General features: G+C 43.8%; 1 long non-coding RNA gene across 6 annotated transcripts; it reads left to right on the forward strand.

The window, feature by feature from the left end:
- Positions 1–7,925: 7,925 nt before the first annotated feature.
- LOC123092749 (uncharacterized) lies at positions 7,926–17,110 on the forward strand. Of its 6 annotated transcripts, none has more exons than XR_006444836.1 (6): positions 7,926–8,482; positions 8,576–8,601; positions 8,675–8,810; positions 9,042–9,155; positions 9,611–11,671; positions 16,686–17,110. It is a non-coding gene; the product is annotated as an uncharacterized lncRNA (long non-coding RNA). The 6 variants fall into 6 exon arrangements; XR_006444835.1 differs by lacking the exon at positions 16,686–17,110 and adding an exon at positions 14,500–15,203; XR_006444834.1 differs by lacking the exon at positions 16,686–17,110 and adding an exon at positions 12,569–13,009.
- The last annotated feature ends 990 nt before the right edge of the window (positions 17,111–18,100 follow it).

Genomic DNA, 18,100 nt, shown 5'->3' on the forward strand with positions numbered 1-18,100 from the left:
GGCATTCGTTGGTGTTGTGGGTGTGGAGATCGTGGTACACACAGTATCGACTGCTCTTGGACGACTCCGGCTGGTCCCTACCGCGCTTCATGTCCGGCTCTATTGCGAGCATAGCTGCTCCCTTGCGCTTCATATCCTTGGCCTTGGCTTTCTTCTCTTCTGGATCTGCAGCTGGGAGCTCGAGAAGGGAGAGGCATCCCTCCTCAGCCCTTGCGCACTTGGTCGCGAGGTTGAACAACTCCAGAGACGTGCACAGATCTTCGTGGATCGCCAGTTCCTCCTTAATCTTGACGTTGCGGACGCAGTCAGAGAACGCTGAGATGATGGCCTCCTCGGTTACCTTGGGAATCTTGAGGTGAGCGCTGTTGAAACGCTGGATGTACTTGTGCAAGGTCTCTCCGGGTTGCTGCTTGATGCGACGCAGGTCACCCACGGCCGGCGGACGGTCGCGAGTGCCCTGAAAGTTGGCGATGAAGTGGGTGCGCATCTCGTCCCAGGAGGAGATCGTGCCAGGAGGCAGGTTCAGGAGCCAGGTGCAGGCACCGTCCTTGAGCGCCATGGGAAACCAATTCACCATGACCTTTTCGTCCCCGTTGGCGGCTTCAATGCCTAGCTCGTAGAGCTGCAGGAACTTCGTGGGGTCGGTAGTACCTGAAAGTACCTGAAAAGGACTAGGGATATGTTTCTCATTTATGGAGGTGACAAAGAGCTTGTCTTAAGTGGTTACGTCGATGCTAGCTTTGACACTGATCTGGATGACTCTAAGTCACAATCCTGATACATATTTTTATTGAATGGTGGAGCTGTCAGTTGGTGTGGTCCCAAGCAGAGCGTCGTGGCTGGATCTACATGTGAAGCAGAGTACATAGCTTCTTCAGAAGCAGCAAATGAAGGAGTCTGGATGAAGGGATTCATATCCGATCTAGGAGTAAATACCTAGTGCACCGGGTCCAATGAAACTCTTTTGTGACAATACTAAAGCAATTGCCTTAGCAAAGGAATCCAGATTTTATAAAAAGACCAACACATCAAGAGACGCTTCAACTCCATCCAAGATTTGGTCAAGAAGGGAGACATAGAGATTTGCAAAATACATACGGATCTGAATGTTGCAGACCCGTTGACTAAGCCTCTTCCATGAGCAAAACATGATCAACACCAATACTGCATGAGTGTTAGATTCATTACAATGTAATCTAGATTATTGACTCTAGTACAAGTGGGAGACTGAAGGAAATATGCCCTAGAGCCAATAATAAAGTTGTTATTTTATATTTCCTTATTCATGATAAATATTTATTATTCATGCTAAAATTGTATTAACCGGAAACTTGATACATGTGTGAATACATAGACAAAACACCATGTCCCTAGTATGCCTCTACTAGAATGGCTCGTTGATCAAAGATGGTTAAGTTTCCTAGCCATGAACATGAGTTTTCATTTGATAAACGGGATCACAACATTAGTGGAATGATGTGATGGACAAGACCCATTCGTTAGCTTAGCATAATGATCGTTCAATTTTATTGCTACTGCTTTCTTCGTGTCAAATATATATTCCTCCGACTATGAGATTATGTAACTCCCAGATACCGGATGAATGCCTTGTGTGCTATCAAATGTCACAACATACCTGAGTGATTATAAAGATGCTCTACATGTATTTCTGAAGGTGTTTGTTGGGTTGGCATATATCGAGATTAGGATTTGTCACTCCGAGTTTCGGAGAGGTATCTCTGGGCCCTCTTGTTAATGAACGTAAAGAGACTTGCCGGTAATGAGACTGAACTAGGTATGAGGATACCGACAATCGAATCTCGGGCAAGTAACATACCAATGACAAAGGGAATAACATATGTTGACATTGCGGTTCGACCGATAAAGATCTTCGTAGAATATGTAGGAACCAATATGAGCATCCAGGTTCCGCTATTGGTTATTGACCGGAGAGGTGTCTCGGTCATGTCTACATAGTTCTCGACCCCGTAGGGTCCGCACGCTTAACGTTCGATGGTGGTATGTATTATATGAGTTATGTGTTTTGGTGACCGAAGGTTGTTTAGAGTCCCAGATGAGATCACGGACATAACGAGGAGTCTCAAAATGGTCGAGAGGTAAAGATTGATATATTGGAAGGTTATATACAGACAGCGAAATGGTTCCAGAAAGATTCGGAAATTTTTTGGAGTACGTGGAGGTTACTGGAACCCCCGGAAAAGTTAATGGGCCTCATGGACCATAGGGGAGAGGAGGAGGTAGGCCACAAGAGGTGCCCCCCCAAGGGAGCTCGAATTGGACAAGGGGTGGCTGCACGGCCCCCTTTCCTTCTCCCTCTCCTCCTCTTTCCCCTTTCCCCCTCTCCGTTGGAAGGAAGGGGGAGCCGACTAGGACTAGGAGTCCTATTGGGACTCCCCCCACTTGGCACGCCCCTAGGGCCGACCGGCCTCCCCCCTCCTCCTTTATATATGGGGGTAGGGGAGCACCGCAAAGACACATGAATTGTCTTAGCCATGTGTGATGCCCCCCTCCATCGTTTACCCCTCCGATCATATTGTCGTAGTGCTTAGGCGAAGCCCTATGCGGATCACTTCACCAACACCGTCATCACGCCGTCGTGCTGACGAAACTCATCGACTCCTTCATACCTCTACTGGATCAAGAATTCCAGGGACGTTATCGAGCTGAACGTGTGCAGAACTCGGAGGTGCCGTATATTTGGTACATGATCGGTTCATTCGAGAAGAAGTTCAACTACATCAACCGCGCTAAGTTAACGCTTCCGCTTTCGATCTAGGAGGGTACGTGGACACACTCTCCCCCTCTTGTTGCTATGCATCTCCTAGATAGATCTTGCGTGAGCGTAGGATTTTTTTAAATTGCATGCTACGTTCCCCAACACAATGATACGCTAAGACAATTTAAACCTGTAAGGCCGCTAGCCAATTTGCCTCCAGGGAGCTCCCCCAGTCGAGGCTTCATTGGCCGTCCGATCTGCCTTCTAGCGCGCCTGAGTCATTGAATCTCTACTCCTAATGGACGACTTGGTTGAATAGTCCCCCCACTTTCAACCGGTTTATTTTCAACCGGTTTTTCCCGTCCTACCTCCACCCACTGGTTTTAATTTCCTGCAACCTTTTCGTTCACCCCTCCTTACGTATGCTAACCCCGATTTTCCATTTGATATGATTTGGTAAGCTAATCAATTATGATCAAAACCAGCGAATAGAAACGGATTCCTTTCCTCCCAAGGTGAACATTTGATCTCGCGATCCTCTCGTCCCTTTAATCTCGCGCTCCTCTCACCTGATCTTTAATTTCGCAATCCTCTCACCCATCCAGATTTCCTATTTCACATGATCGCAATCCACTCGCCCCTTTAATCTCGCGAAAATTTGAATGCGCCTGCACTTAACACACTCGATGGCTCAGCCTCACACACCCCTCCAACTCGCCAAGCGCGGCGAGCGGGGATCATGGCCCCGCAGCCGCCGACGTCGCTATCCGTCATATCCCCCCTGAACGCTGACCCGCAGATCTCAACCCCTATTTGGCTGCCTCTGGTTGCAGGACTACCGCGCAAATAAGGCCATGGACGCTGCTGGCGAGTGCGCTCGGTGCATCATGAGGATCACGAGAGCCGCGTCAACGTCGTCAAGGAGCACACGACACTAATGTTGCATGCCATGCGACGAAGAGACTACACGAGAAGAACAAGGCCCCGATGGAGAGTGTGCAATGGCTGCGAGGCCATGCTGGATCGCGGCTGGCTTACGCAGCAGGACCGGTACGGCTGATTTGAAAGAAGGTCGTCTAGCCAAAGATGAGCGACTGCACGCTCAATGGCATCATGTCGAGGTGAGCTTCTTCTCTCGTTCCAATAAGTGCACTTGTTGGTCTTTTTTCTTCTTCTTTCAGATCTATGAGCAATATAATGATTTGCTTTTTTAGAATTCTTATCCTTTAAAAGATGGAATGCTTTGGGATTTTTGTCAGATGATCTGAGGATCTGTTTTAGTTTTAATACGCATACTATTTGCATGATCAAATCTCAAAAGATTGATAGTATTGTGAAATAATTTTCTGAAGAACACGTATATACTAACATCTGGCTTTGCTTCTGCCAACGACACAGTTGTACTCCCAAATTTGAACTAAAACCACGACGAGTAATTTGGAACGGAGGGAGTACTTTACAACACCCAATCCTGGTCTTTATGCCATCGGCTTCAAGTGGTACTGTGCTGGATGCAAAGGATGGCTCATTGTCAGTAACTATGGCACGAAATTGAAGGTTTAACCATCATACGTATTGTTATGGCTGTTGCATTTCAATTCTTTTGCAGATAGATCAGGTTGCTGAAAAGATTACCTACTGCAGATTTGAACAGCCATGCTCAAGCCTTACAATAGCGAGCTCTTCCCACTTGCCAACGGGGGTGCAAGGCCTGGGTCTGCATACTGTGCCTCTCGGTCACGGCTGCCAGCTAGGAGGGCAACCTGCATTACGCTGGCCAGGTCAGCGCGCTCCATGGCTGAGATGGCGTCCTCGCCTCCTGCCGCTCAGGAGTCTGCCTAGGGTCCTGCCGCAGACCTCGCCGACATCGTAAGTATCGTCTCTCCCTTAATTAGTTATTGAATTGAATAGATGATTGGTTGAGTATGATCGATCACCGTGTATGATGTTAATTGGTTTTGATCTTTGTTGCAGGGGTTCAAGAACATGAAGAAACTCAAAGTGGGCTAGGTCGACCTCATCGTGGCTCGACCACCAAGACCGGGCATGGCAGCTGGGAGAACGATGCTGGCCAAGCAGACTGCAAGTCGGCAACATGATATTGAATTTATTCCTCTTGATATACTAAAGCCTGGTATGTGTTGTTTCAGATTTTTTACAAGTGCGTCCTGATTTTACCCTTCCCAATCTACAGAAATCTTCACAGGTGTTTCTGAATGAAGAAGACATCGCGGCCAGTAATGTTAAGGTTGACTTCATGCGTGGGAAATGAAAAGCCGCTTGAAAGCCATGGTGCCGTTAGAGTGTATGCCAGAAAACGAGATCTTTGAATGAAGAAATTAAACATGGTGGTGTGCTCAAAGCCTCAAAGACTCCAAGTATCCGCAGTTCAGAATATACGGCGAGGAGGTGCCGGTGCACGATACACCCAGGAAGAAGCGCATCAAATTCTACATCAGGTTAGAGTCAACCACAGTAGATTACCCTGTCCGTATATTCTTTTGTAGTTTGGGTAAATATGGTGTGTGAGGCAACCAAATATCCTGTCCATATTTGGTGACCATTTGACACACATAGAAAATTTTCTCTAGGAATATAATTAGGCCATTATGGTTAGGATCTGATTGGGTTCATTCCTTGTAATCTCCTGTAATTGCCTATAAAAGAGATAACACAGAAGCCACCTCAAGCGTGCCAACTTTCCCCAACTTACATGGTAGGAATGTAATTAGGCCATTATGGTTAGGATCTGATTGGGTTCCTTCCTTGCATTCTCATGCGTGTGTATATTACTCCCTCCTTTCACTATTGTAAGACCTTTTAGACATTTAAGACAACACCCAAAGCAGTTCAATTTCAGCTGTCTAAAACATCTTATAGAAGTGAACGGATGGAGTATATTGTATCTCCAATCTTAAATCCCTACTCCGTACGTCATTTCGTTTCGTACCAACACCCCACCCACCGATCCCCCCCCCTGATTTTTATGGTAGCAAAAGACCTGGGTTTTTTCATACGTACGAATAGTTCCACCCAACTCTTCTCTCTCTATCAGTCCTCCCTCTGCTTATTCCTAGCTGTGGCCCCGGCTCGCCTGCATGGCGAGTGGCAGTGGAGAGAAGGGGGGCAAGAACGATGGGACGGAGTTCTTCAGGGAGGACGACATGGGCGGGTACCTAAACTACATATCCCACGAGTATGACTCCGTCTGGGACACGTCACTCGGGGCATTCGGGTAATTCGATTATATCGGTTCGGATGATTCGGTTTACGGGTATTTCGGTAAGTTTAAAATGAGAACCAGATTTCTTTCTGCCAAAAAAATACCCTAACCCAAATTACCCGAAAATTTTGGTTCGGGTAACCAAAAACCAAAATACTCCATGCACGTGACAAGCCGATCGATGGATGGAGGAGGGCGGGCTGCGGTTCCTGGTGGCGCTCACGTCTCCTCCCGATGCGGTTGACGGTGATAGCGTTGGGGCACATCTCGTCGGCTGGTTGACGGGAAGAACGGTAACGCATGGCAGTAGAGGACGACGGATCAGGTAAGTGGAGGTGGTTCTCGGCTGGATTTGGCTCAAAATGGAGGCGGCGACGTTGGGACTCATCGACGTGTTGCGGGGAAGACTGATGGCGCATGGCAGCGGAGGACGGCGGATCCAGTCGGTGGAGGTGGTTCCAGGCCGGATCTGGCGCAGAACAGCGATGGTGTGAGTTTATATATATTACGATCGCTTCCCAAATAAATTACGTTTAGAATATAAATAGTTAAATGCATATTGATTCAATATGTAAAATTTGGTATAAAAAAACAAAAATATAGGTTATAAGACCATAAAAATCACATTTTATGTATGTTTTACACTATGTTTTTACATTCGTAATTTTACGTAATATAAAATATTTTTTACGGTGAGTACATACTTTCTTACGTTCTCTTTTTATGTATGAAATAAGACAAAATTTACGAAACGTAAAAATATGGTGTATTGATGTCAAAATAGAGAGGGGGTGAAGAATAACTATTCCTCACCCAAGGTGACGAATAGCACGATCATATATATATATATATATATATATATATATATATATATATATATAGAGAGAGAGAGAGAGAGAGAGAGCAAGAAAGAAAGAGAGAGAGAGAGCACGCCGGGAAGAATACGAAGGGAGGAAGGAAAAGAGGTGGGCCAGGACCTGGTGGAGTGCTATGCAATGTGGATGCAGGTTGTGCGATGTGAACGCAGGCTGGATTTCACATAGTTCGATTATTTTGGTTATTACGTGTTTTAAAGAGTGTAACCCGAACCCTAACCCGAAGAACGAATAGGCAGGAATTGAAACCCGAACCCTAGCCCGAAGACTGAATTACCTGACAATTTGGTGTGAGGGACACCAAGCCAGCTTGGTATACTTCTTGGCTCTTTCCTCCTTACTCTTCATTTAGAAACTGAAATTTAAGAATGTCGTGACGCGAAAATTTGATGTTGCTACCTGTATTCAGATTGATCTGCTATGGCTGTTGTTCCTTGTCGCAGAGTGCTAACTGCTCGATCTCGATAGCACACATTATTTTGACATTTGTATTAACCGACCCTTACGTGGGCATGTGACATTGTTATCCATTGGCTATCCTATAGTCTTTCCACACTCGGTTAATACCCCAGTCATTGCCGCCTCATAACCAGACAACAAATGCATTTGTCGTCTTCTATGAGGTTATCAGGTGACTGATATATTGTTATCCTTTTTTTAGGCACATGTAAGTTATCTATAATCTAAGGAATGCCCTACTGGAGATTTTTTTTAAAGTTGGACAAGCCACACTCAATAATGTCATCAATGGTGGATGTGGGGAAAGAAAACACAAAGAAGAAAGGATTGTGGGAGAGGAAGGGGAAGATAAAAATGGCGAGGAGATGCATTTATCTAACACATCACGAGCATGAAATATCATCATACGTAAATAGTCTATGACTTTTGCATATACATTTTTAGCATATTTTCTCGTTGTACATATATTTTGTTAGCCCGTGGCAACGCACGGCCATTTAACTAGTCTTCATAGAAGTTAAATCAATTTTCACCTCACCATCCTTTTTCGCTGGCCGATGACGAGTGGGCTCGCGTTGCAGGCTTGTTGGCTGGGTTTGTTATCGCCGCGTGCACAGGTTTCGGCCAATCCGCTCCACGCGCCTCGCAGCCAATCCCTGCCCTCGACTCGTCCCACTCCCACACGAGCCGCCAGACAAACCCTAGCCTGTTTCCCCTCAACCCCCAACCTCTCATGCCTCCTCCGCCCCTTCTCCTCGCATCACCACGGGATTCTCGCCAACGCCTGCTATTCCCCCTCCCTCATCTCTGTTCGACGCCAAGGACCAGCTCACCCCGCACCTTTTATCCACCCACGACCTAGGGTTGGGGAGGCCGGGTGTTCTCGCTGGGGTGGAGGAGCAGGTGAGGGCCGGGAGGCCGACGGTGGGGGAGCAGCGAGGCCGTCGGATGGAGCCGCGAGGCCCGAACTCTAGGCGTCGTACACATTGCAGGATGGAGAAGAGGTCGGTGTGGGGCCCAAGGAGCAGCGGGGCAAGAACAGTGGGGGTGGGGCTTTCATCTCCTCTGTTCTAATCGCGACTCCTGCGACCTCGTCACCGGTGCTCGCTCGACTGGCATATGGGGCGGCGGCCGGGACGTTGGCCCTCCGCACGAACTCGAAGCCGAGTCTAGCTGACGAGCCCCGTGGTTGGTTTCTCCTACAATCTCCAGATCCCCTTTTGCTCATTCTCTTCCTCTCCTCATACATTTCTCTGTTGTTTGTGTTCCTTCGATTTGCAGCGATTGTGTGAAGCAAGTATACGTGGGTGAGTTATTTCTTCTTGTGTGAGAGTCTCTTCCATGCTGGTATATTGATTCCTTGATACTCTGTTCATGAAGCGATGTAGGCCGTCGGGTAGTGTAGCAGCCTGCACACACGACATGAGCAGCAGCCAGGTCCATGGGCGTTGCTTGTGGAGCAGCGGTCAAGTCACGGTGTGCCATCAATTGAGAAAATAACTTTCCTTCTTGTGAGGTACAATTATCGATTGATCCTGATTTAGGAAGAATGCAACTTTTAAGTCAAACTAAATATATTCTATAACCAAGCTTCCTACATTTCCGTGGATTAGCACATCTGTCTTTGTGTTATTAGGCTAGAAGATGGCGCAATACTAGACGAGAATGCTTTCTGCAATGATTTATCAATTTGGCATAGTATTGGTGCTTACTTGTATGAGGATCTGATTTGCATTGTGTCTCTTAGATATCAAACAATACATGTTCTACAAATCCGAGATTCAAGCAGCCTTGTTGAGGTACGAAGAATTGGTGCATTTTGTCGGAAGATGACGAGCTATGTCTTCATTCACATGGCCAGGTACATGCAAATCTTTGTGTTTTTCAAGATTGATGGTCTGCAGTATCTACATGGGCTACATTCATTTTCTCATATGTGTTTCTACCGGTTCGCTACAGCTACCTATTAGCCTGTTTTGACATATCTTTATTAACATGTTATCAGTTATATGATCACTTTTAGAGCATGTGTGCAACATACCACATGGTTTAGTGAGACATACTAATATCATTATAAATCTCAGGTTTACTATCGAATTCTCAAATTTTTTACTCGAGATCCTTTTGTTCATCTCCTCTAATTGTTGTCTGAAAATAGTCTGGTTTTACCCACATCATTTCTATGAACCAAGTAGCCTTTGGAGGTTGTAGCAAACCTTCATTCTGTAGTCTGTCATCCTTGAACAAGACTAATTGGAAATTGTCTGATATTGAACTTGTGAAGTATGAAATTGATAATGGAGTTTATTCTTGCAGGCTGCACAATGGAGTTCTTTTCTTCCCGGTATCAAGCAACGGTTGCTATCATTTATTTTCCACAGGACTTGGAATGAGGAACCTGAACAGGCTTTGCTTACCTACTTAGCTATCTTGCACGCCATTCATTCATTAGCTATGTGATCTTGATCTGTGATTTGCATTCATACTTGATTGGTTATTCCCAGATTGATCTCAATATTTTTGAATGCTCAAGCCAATTACGATGCTTAAAATCATCTCTAACTTATTGCATTCATTACTGAAATTTTCACACTCCCTATCATTATTATGTATAGTGAATCTTGCATCTTTTGAATTGTTGAAACAAACTTATGCTTAATTGCTTACGCCCATTTCTTTCTTCGTCGTGTGGTCTTTGTTGTGAATGAAAAATGCTTTGTCTCGACTTGTTTGAATTAGTAATTTTGATTTGCAAAGAGTCCAACATCTGCGGAAGAAATTTTATTTTCACTTTGAAGACTATGTGGATCTTATCATATAGAAGGTACCTAATATATATACATTCAAGACTAGCTTTATTGAATCACAATAGCATTGTGGAAACATAGTTTGTTGGTTCTGAACTTTTGCGGCACATAAATTTTAGCTTTCAGGAATTATGATATTGGCCATTTCCACTAAACAATAGAAGGGCACATGTAAGGACATATAGAAACTGAAGTTAACGTAATCCCATAGGATATAGTGTGAGAATAGTACACCGATTTAGTGAGGCAAGTAGTGGCTTGTTTTGCCATCCCTGTGATGAAAGTTACTTTAGGTAATCTTGGTATAAAATCATTTCCTTAAATTGTAACTTAGGGTCAGACGGGGATTGTTATTTCACCTGAATATTTTATTATGCTTCTAAGTTATGGAAATAGATAGAGTAAGAGGAAATGGGGCGTTGTTAGGTGGGACCTTGCCACAGTTGCCTTGGTTTTTTGCATGGAAGCTCGACTCTCTATGGCTAGCCTTCCATGGTTAGATCGAGGGTCCCAAGCTGCAGGTGAGCTCTTCTTTTCACCTGCAGGTTATGAGTTATCTCCACCTCAATGAGATTTAGTTTGCACACTAACGACTATAGGTTGCGTAATGTTTGGAGTGGTCTTCTTCCATATTTCTCCAGTTCAGTCATGTATTTCTTTGCGGCCATTTTCGCTTCAATATTCCCTTATTCTCACATGTTGGTTGCGACTTCTTTGTTTATGTTGGACTATTCTGTGAACTGCCATCATAACAGCTTGCTGAAAATAGTGTTGTCGGATGGTAGCCATTATTGGTACAACTTAAGTGCTTATCAGTTAACTTATTTGAGCTCTACGGGGCAGCCAAATGATTATTGGGTGATTTATTTGCAGTAAATTATAGTGTTACTTTGATTGATTCTAGGATGTGCTTGAGCATAACTTTGCCACTTCTCGGATTAATCTATTCAGTAGTAGAATGTTGGAATAAAGTATTAGACAGATAATTAGTTCATCCAAGCCTCCACTTGCTCCCATTTCCTCCAAGTTCATATGCAATCAGGAACAACCATGGGAAATCTTTGGTTTACTGTTTTTTCTCTGGATTCCTACCAGTGCCTAGCGTCGGTGTTATTTACAGTTTTCGATAATTTATTCAGTGGAGCTAAATTGTGCCTTTCATCCCATGTTCTTGTGTGACAATAAAGTATGGTACAAAAGATAATTAAATTAACAAAAAGATTGTGGTGGCCATTTAGTTCAAAATGCACCAATTCCTACATAGACAACCAGTTGACTAGACTATGTGCTAGAATTTAGTTCAAAATTCACCAGTTCTTACATGGACAACCATTTGACTGAACTATGTGGGAGAACTTAGGTTTCCTTCATGGTACTGAATGACAGCCTAATGATGTGATTCCAGGAAGGGAAGGATGTGGCCGCAAAGGCCAAGACTGGTTCTAGAAAGACCTTTGCCTACCTTCTCCCACTGTTGCAAGAGCTGCTGAAGTTGTGCAAAGAAGGGCGTATTCAGAAATCTACACCAAATGACTTAATCCTGGTGCCAACTCGCGACTTATGCTAGCAGGTATCCGACTTCTGTTTCTTCGCAAGATATTTTATATGTATAGGCAACTGCTTTAGAGTCGCTTAACCCAGCCATGGTTAATTGGACATATAAATGAGTGTAAAACTGATAGCATCTGCCGCCATTGAGAATGGTTGGCATCTACATTATTTGTAGATTTGGTGTTTGGTTGATTTGACATATAAATGAGTGTAAAATACATGAGCATGATAAATGGTCCATATAAATTTGAACAAAGTCATATGAGGTACTTATTAATATCTGAACATGCCACTCTCTGAATTCTAGAATGACCAGACATAATCTTTTGTTTGTCATGTATGCCATTACTAAGTGTTGTAGTTACGCTGGCTGTAGTAATCTGACACTTTATATGGAAGGTGTGAAAGTTAAAGGTCTGCAAAATACCATGCTAAACTCTTATTTGTGGGTCAGGTTAAAGATCCCATGTTAGTTTGCTTGGTTTATGTTCAGAAGGGACAATGTAATATTGGTTAAGTCAAGGTTTTTATATATTCTTATTACTGGTTTGTTATTTATCAACTGAGGCATGATTGTTATGTGCACTTCTTACTGAAGACGATCCTGGTGTTATTTGTTTAAGAAAAGAAAGAGATGGCTCGATGTGCACTTATTAATTGAACCGAGTTATATATCATCATATCCGCACACACAATTTTTTCTATAATTATTTACCAGTATAGTCTCCTGTTGTTAGATGATGAACTAATGTTATTTTATGCCAAGAAGTTAAATTTGTGTGCACCTTCTCATGGTCCAGTACTCCAGTATGTATGTGTAATACCCGTTAACACAGAGCATATTATGATTGCCTTTTACCCGTTGAGTGAGACTGTTACCAGTTAACCAACTGCTCCTCCTTCGGATACGTGGCAGGGCTTAATGGCGGCGCCAACTTGAGAAACTCATGTAGGATTAATAGAACCAACGCCAATGCCGCTTCTATTAGACAATGATATGCTAAACACACAACCAAATGGTCCTATTTTCTAAGGATAAATAGTTGATGATTCAGTTTCTTGGCTATGGAAGCTACACACCTATTCTGAGAAAAATAAAGGCATCCTGCACAACAGTGTTTTTCTTCTCAGTTTATGAAACCTCAAACAATAGTGAGATATAACCGTTTAGTTTATTTTTCAATCAAAGCTTCCATTGAATCATTTATTAGAATTGTGCTCCAGCTAATTCAGAAACTATGTGATTTATAAATCCAGTCTAGTATTCATTGGTACCATGTTGGAATTCTTCTATAGATGTTCCCAAATGGCTATTCGTACATTCATACAAGATAAGGCTTTGTGTGCATTGAAATCACAGCGACCTTGGCCCCCTTGTCTTATTTCTTTGTACATTTGACTCATACATGCAACCAACATGTCCATGCGATCTAAATGAATTTTCCATATCCAGTTTTTTGTTGTGATGTCTTTGATTTTTGTCTCTCTTCTAGATTTACATAGAGAAACCTGGTCAGTACTGAAGAATTTTGTGTTCTTTCCTATTGATGGCCTTTAGGTATTTTTTTATGGGACAATTCCATTACTCGCCCTAACTTGAACCCACACCTGGCATTTACCCCTAAATTTCAAGTATGCTCAAAAATACCCCTGCGCTGTTAGGTGGTGTTATAGAAATACCCGTGAGTGTCGTTTTTGTTAGGTCAAAGGGGTTTGACCATGTGATTTGTCCAAAATGCCCCTGGATGGTACTAGTCCACATTCGGTAAAGAAAAAAACTAAGTCAAAGTTAGACTAATCAATGGAGACAAGTCAAATTTGGTTTTGGAGGCCCACATGTCATTCTCTCTTTAAGGTTTTTATAACTGTTTTATAGTTAGTAAAGGGCCCATGAGTCAGTGGAACACATAACTGGAGGGTTAGCCTAAATCGCTTTTTCATGACAGCGGCTAAACACCGGCGCCCGCGTGAAGGCACAACGACGACGTACGGGAGGATGCCTGAGAGGTCTATGGGCTTCAGGGCGGTCATGCAAGGCTGCGGGCATGAAGAAGAACTGGACTGAGTTGGTCGGAGACCGTGCGGTGGTCGTGAGGATGGGCAATAGTGAGCTCGAGCGGCGGCGATGGGCGGCGCTCATGGGGGGAGGTTCTCGGCGGTGCAAGGAAGCTCGAGGGCGCACTAGGACATTCGAGAGGTTGCCTTGGAGCTGAGTAACAAGGGGGGATCCTCCTAGATTCATGGCTAGAGGAGATTGGGCAGCGGCCGCAATCCACCGGAGTTGGGGAAGACGATGAGTGAGCCGTCGATTTCGGGTGCCTTGGTCTAATTCATCCTGTTGGAAAACTGATCGAGAAGTGCTCGATCTAATCGACCGCAAACCATGCCTGCGAGCCTAGAGCTGGCCACCGACGTCGGATGTTGGCCGCCGCCGGAGTTGAGCGAGAGAGAGAGAGACACAGAGAGGTAAGAGAGAATACATTTCTTTTTTCTTTTTTGGTGGGTCCACTTGTAAGTGACAGAGGGGGTGAGGGAGGGAGTTTTTTGGTTTTTTTCCTTGAGTAGGTCCCACCTATAAGTGTCATATGCGTATAGGGGCAAAACTGGCCAGAAAATGTCATGTAGCCAGTCAAACGCCTTTGACCACATGGAAATGGTACGGAAGGGTATTTCTATAAGAAGCTTTGACGGAAGAGGGGCATTTTTGAGCATGCTCGAAATTTAGGGGTAAATGCCAGGTGTGGGTTCAAGTTAGGGGGAGAAATGGAATTGTTCCTTTTTTTATTTTTAGAATAATTCTGAAACGAGGTCACTCCTACTGATCTTGCTCTTCGAGTTTGGTGGTAGGATGCTAGGTCAAGAATGCAAGATGAGCGAAAGAAAATTATGAATGACTTTATCTCTGGTAATTTGGAACATATGGAGGGAGCAAGACAATAGGCTTTGATAGTGTCTTCATGTCGTTCCAGAGGGTTATCGATCCCGATATTGGGCAGTGGGTTGGTGGGAGCTTGGGTCCTTTGATCACCCCCTAGGTTTTTTGGTATCTGCTAGGCCGCGCTTGGATTAGGTGTAAAATAATACGGAGGTGTTTTCTTTACATGTGTAATTTGCTGGCCAGTGAGCAATTTCGGGCCGGAAACGATGTATTTTTTTACAGAGGTATTTGAAACGAGAACACTGATCCAAACTGGCCCCTAGGGTTTCCAGAGAGCCATCGATTTCCAATTGTGTAAAGACTCCACTCTGTAACATATGCAATCCTACGCATGGTTTGAAAAAGGAATGATTCTGAAACTCGGTTTAGAGCAGTGAAACGAGATGATTCTCTTCATGGGACCTTTGATGGTGGTGCCTCAAGTCCAAGGCGAAGTTGATGGTGGTGCCTCAAGTTCACAATGATGGACTTGTGAACCTGACTTGCCGTAGCTTTGGCGGTAGGGGCAGACACAACAAAAATGTTATATATGTGTATTGACTCAAATTCGTTACACTTGTGAGAATCCCTCAAAATGCAAAAGGTGAAGATAATAAATGTTGTTACAAGTACCATAACCTAAGTGACTGCTAAATTCTCTTTTTACGAAAGACAAACCTTTGTGTTACACAAATAAGAACAAATTATGCATGCTCTACTATATATTTTCAAAGATAAATTCTCCTTAATTTTTCATCTAAATGTGTTTGAATTGCTTTAAGTGGTTGCTAAAACCTAACTTTACTAACAAAGACAAACATTTTCAAAACACTATTGGTTTGACATGGCATTACGCCATTTGGCGCAATGGGTAATCTGTTTGTAAAAAACAAGCATTTGTTCATCTTTTTGTACAAAGGATTAGAACGGTACTATCAAAGTCAAATATTTATATCTGTTTGTGAACAACAAGATGGCATTTTTTTATACAAAAGGGTTAGAATTGTTACCGTACATGCTTGGTCACATATAAACCTATTAATACATGGAATTTATCTCAAAGCACATATGGTGTTGAGCGGGTGTCTGCGCCATTTGGCACCAAAAAAATCTCTCTTTTTTTCACTGCACACAAACATTAATTGACTTTTTTTAGAAACACTACTTAAAACAAAATTAAAGGCCTCCTTAGCTGGTTTTATACATGGTGTTATACTTTTAAAAAACTAGAAGATGCCCCGCGCGTTGCTGCGGAACAATTTGCGACAGCCATTTTATTGTATAAATAATCAACAAAAAAAGGAAGATATAATATAGACTCAATGGGCTCTACTGTATAGCAAGGTGTTCACAAAGATTAGGTGATGATTCATAACATGTTCAAAATAATGTTGCTCAAAACACAACGCATATGCAAGAATTAAGTCCACAGCCAATGACCGAATCACAACACTAATTATCAGACATGCATATGAACAATTCAATGATCTCTAAATCCCTGATGCTAATTGTGCTTCTGAATGACAAAAGTGAAGCACTGACAATACTGGACTAAATTCTGAAAGAGGAAACTTTTGACAAAAATGACATGGTTTCCTGATCATTCCAACTCGGGGTGTCTAGCTCCACCAAAACTCGAAGAATCAAGGAATAATAAGTAGTGTGCATCTGCTTAGTAACAATCACCTGAATTATATTATCAGAATCTGCTTAACAACGTGATAACGAAATTGCGTGCATGCTTGCCTGGACACGGAAAAGTGCGCAAAAGGATGTCCTCAAGTGCGCGCATAGGCTGCAGTAAATTGCTTCTCCAAATCGGGCAAGGTGCATCATATGGAATGATCGAGAAGCCACTGCAATGTCAATGTAGAAGCAGATGATGGGTCATGGCGCTGTCACCATTTCTCTGTATGCCCATGATGCCAGTATGTCCTGTGTAGACTGAACAAAAAGAAAGACAAAACGGATTGGAAGTACTGTGTCACCAGATCAATCTGATTAAAATTGATGTCCATACACCTCTATTTTGAGCTTGAATATCTTTACAATAGATTTGGATTGCTGGCTGCAGAACGCATATATGCTAAGAAGATTTTTAATGCTTGGGATATAGGAACTCATGGTTGGAGCATGGCATGTTAATGGATGACGAAGGTTGAACTGTACCTCTCCAAATGGAAGATTGAACTTGATAGAAGACTGCAGATGGACGGCAGTCGGCAACCGAACAAATCTCGTTTCACCGGAACTCCTCACATGTCGACGGTCACCAATTGTTCCCCCATCCCAGCCTGTGTCCTCGCCGCCCGGCCTGCGTCCAGCAAACTGATTTTTCGATGGAAAAACCTAGATCGAGGGTGCTAGTTATGAGGAAGACTATGGAAATCAGGGACGGAGCCAGGATTTGAACATAGGGGGGCAAAAAAAAATTTCTCTAGTGTAGAGACTCGTAAAAAAAATAGAAGAGACAGCCTTGTTAACGAACTAAATCTTCGTCAAAACATATTCTGCTGTGAGCAAGTTGAATTTTTATCAAAAGTTACCATCAGGCAAATGCCAAAGCAATTCACGTGTGAATGAACTAAATCTTTCTACTATTGGATGGGATAAACAATGCAAAAGCTTGTCCGATGGGTACAGCCGTACAGGGATATGTCCCCAATCTTTTACTTTTATACAGTTACTACCATTCGACTTGTGTAGTTCTGAAGGCATCCATTAATCTGATTTAGAAACATAAGCAAGGACAAACCAATGAGTGAGAAATAGACTAACCTAACCCTTTCCTTGGTCGCCGCTTCTCTCCACTGGTTGCGCGGCCGGCCGGCCGCGCGTCCGCGCAAGATGGCCCTCGTTCACGTTAGACGCTATCTCGTCTAAGCAAGGATTGCCCGCTCAAATTGAAACGGCGCTGGTCATGAACTGCCCTAGAGCTCAGAAACGGCGCTGGTCATGGACTCAGATTGAAACGGCGCTGGTCAGGAACTACCCTAGACAGCTAGACCTTGGCGACAGGCATCAGACGATGGAAAATCAAACGATCTGACCGTCTCCCTTCTCGCTGGGCTATTTCCTGCGGGGTGTTAAAAGATGGGCTTTGTGATTTAGTTGGGCTTCAGGTGGTCAGGGGGGGCGATATTAGCTAAATATCCACTTTTTTCTACCGACCTGCTACTCGCTACCGAGTAAAATGAGATCGTTAGGGGGGGTCTAGCCCCCCCTCGCCCCCCCTTGGATTCGTCCCTGATGGGAATGAAGCAGATCCGTTCCTTAAAAAGGAGTTTAATAACTCCATCCGTTATTAATGTTTGCTTAGTGGAGAAGATGAAGAGGATCTGGTGTAGAATATGAAGAGAGCTGTGCAAAATCAATCGGCTCAGTAGTAATTGGGGAGACGACAGGATAAGGACCAGGAGCTCAGATTTTTCTTTGTAGAAAACAATGGCGCTAAGTGGGCTTTTCTGACATATATAGTAGATGGACCATTATGCGCGCCACATGGGCCACACAGAAATTGAAGCGTACTTG

The sequence above is a fragment of the Triticum aestivum genome, chromosome 4B (genome assembly GCF_018294505.1).
Source record: "Triticum aestivum cultivar Chinese Spring chromosome 4B, IWGSC CS RefSeq v2.1, whole genome shotgun sequence".
In the NCBI taxonomy this organism is placed as follows: Eukaryota; Viridiplantae; Streptophyta; class Magnoliopsida; order Poales; family Poaceae; genus Triticum; species Triticum aestivum.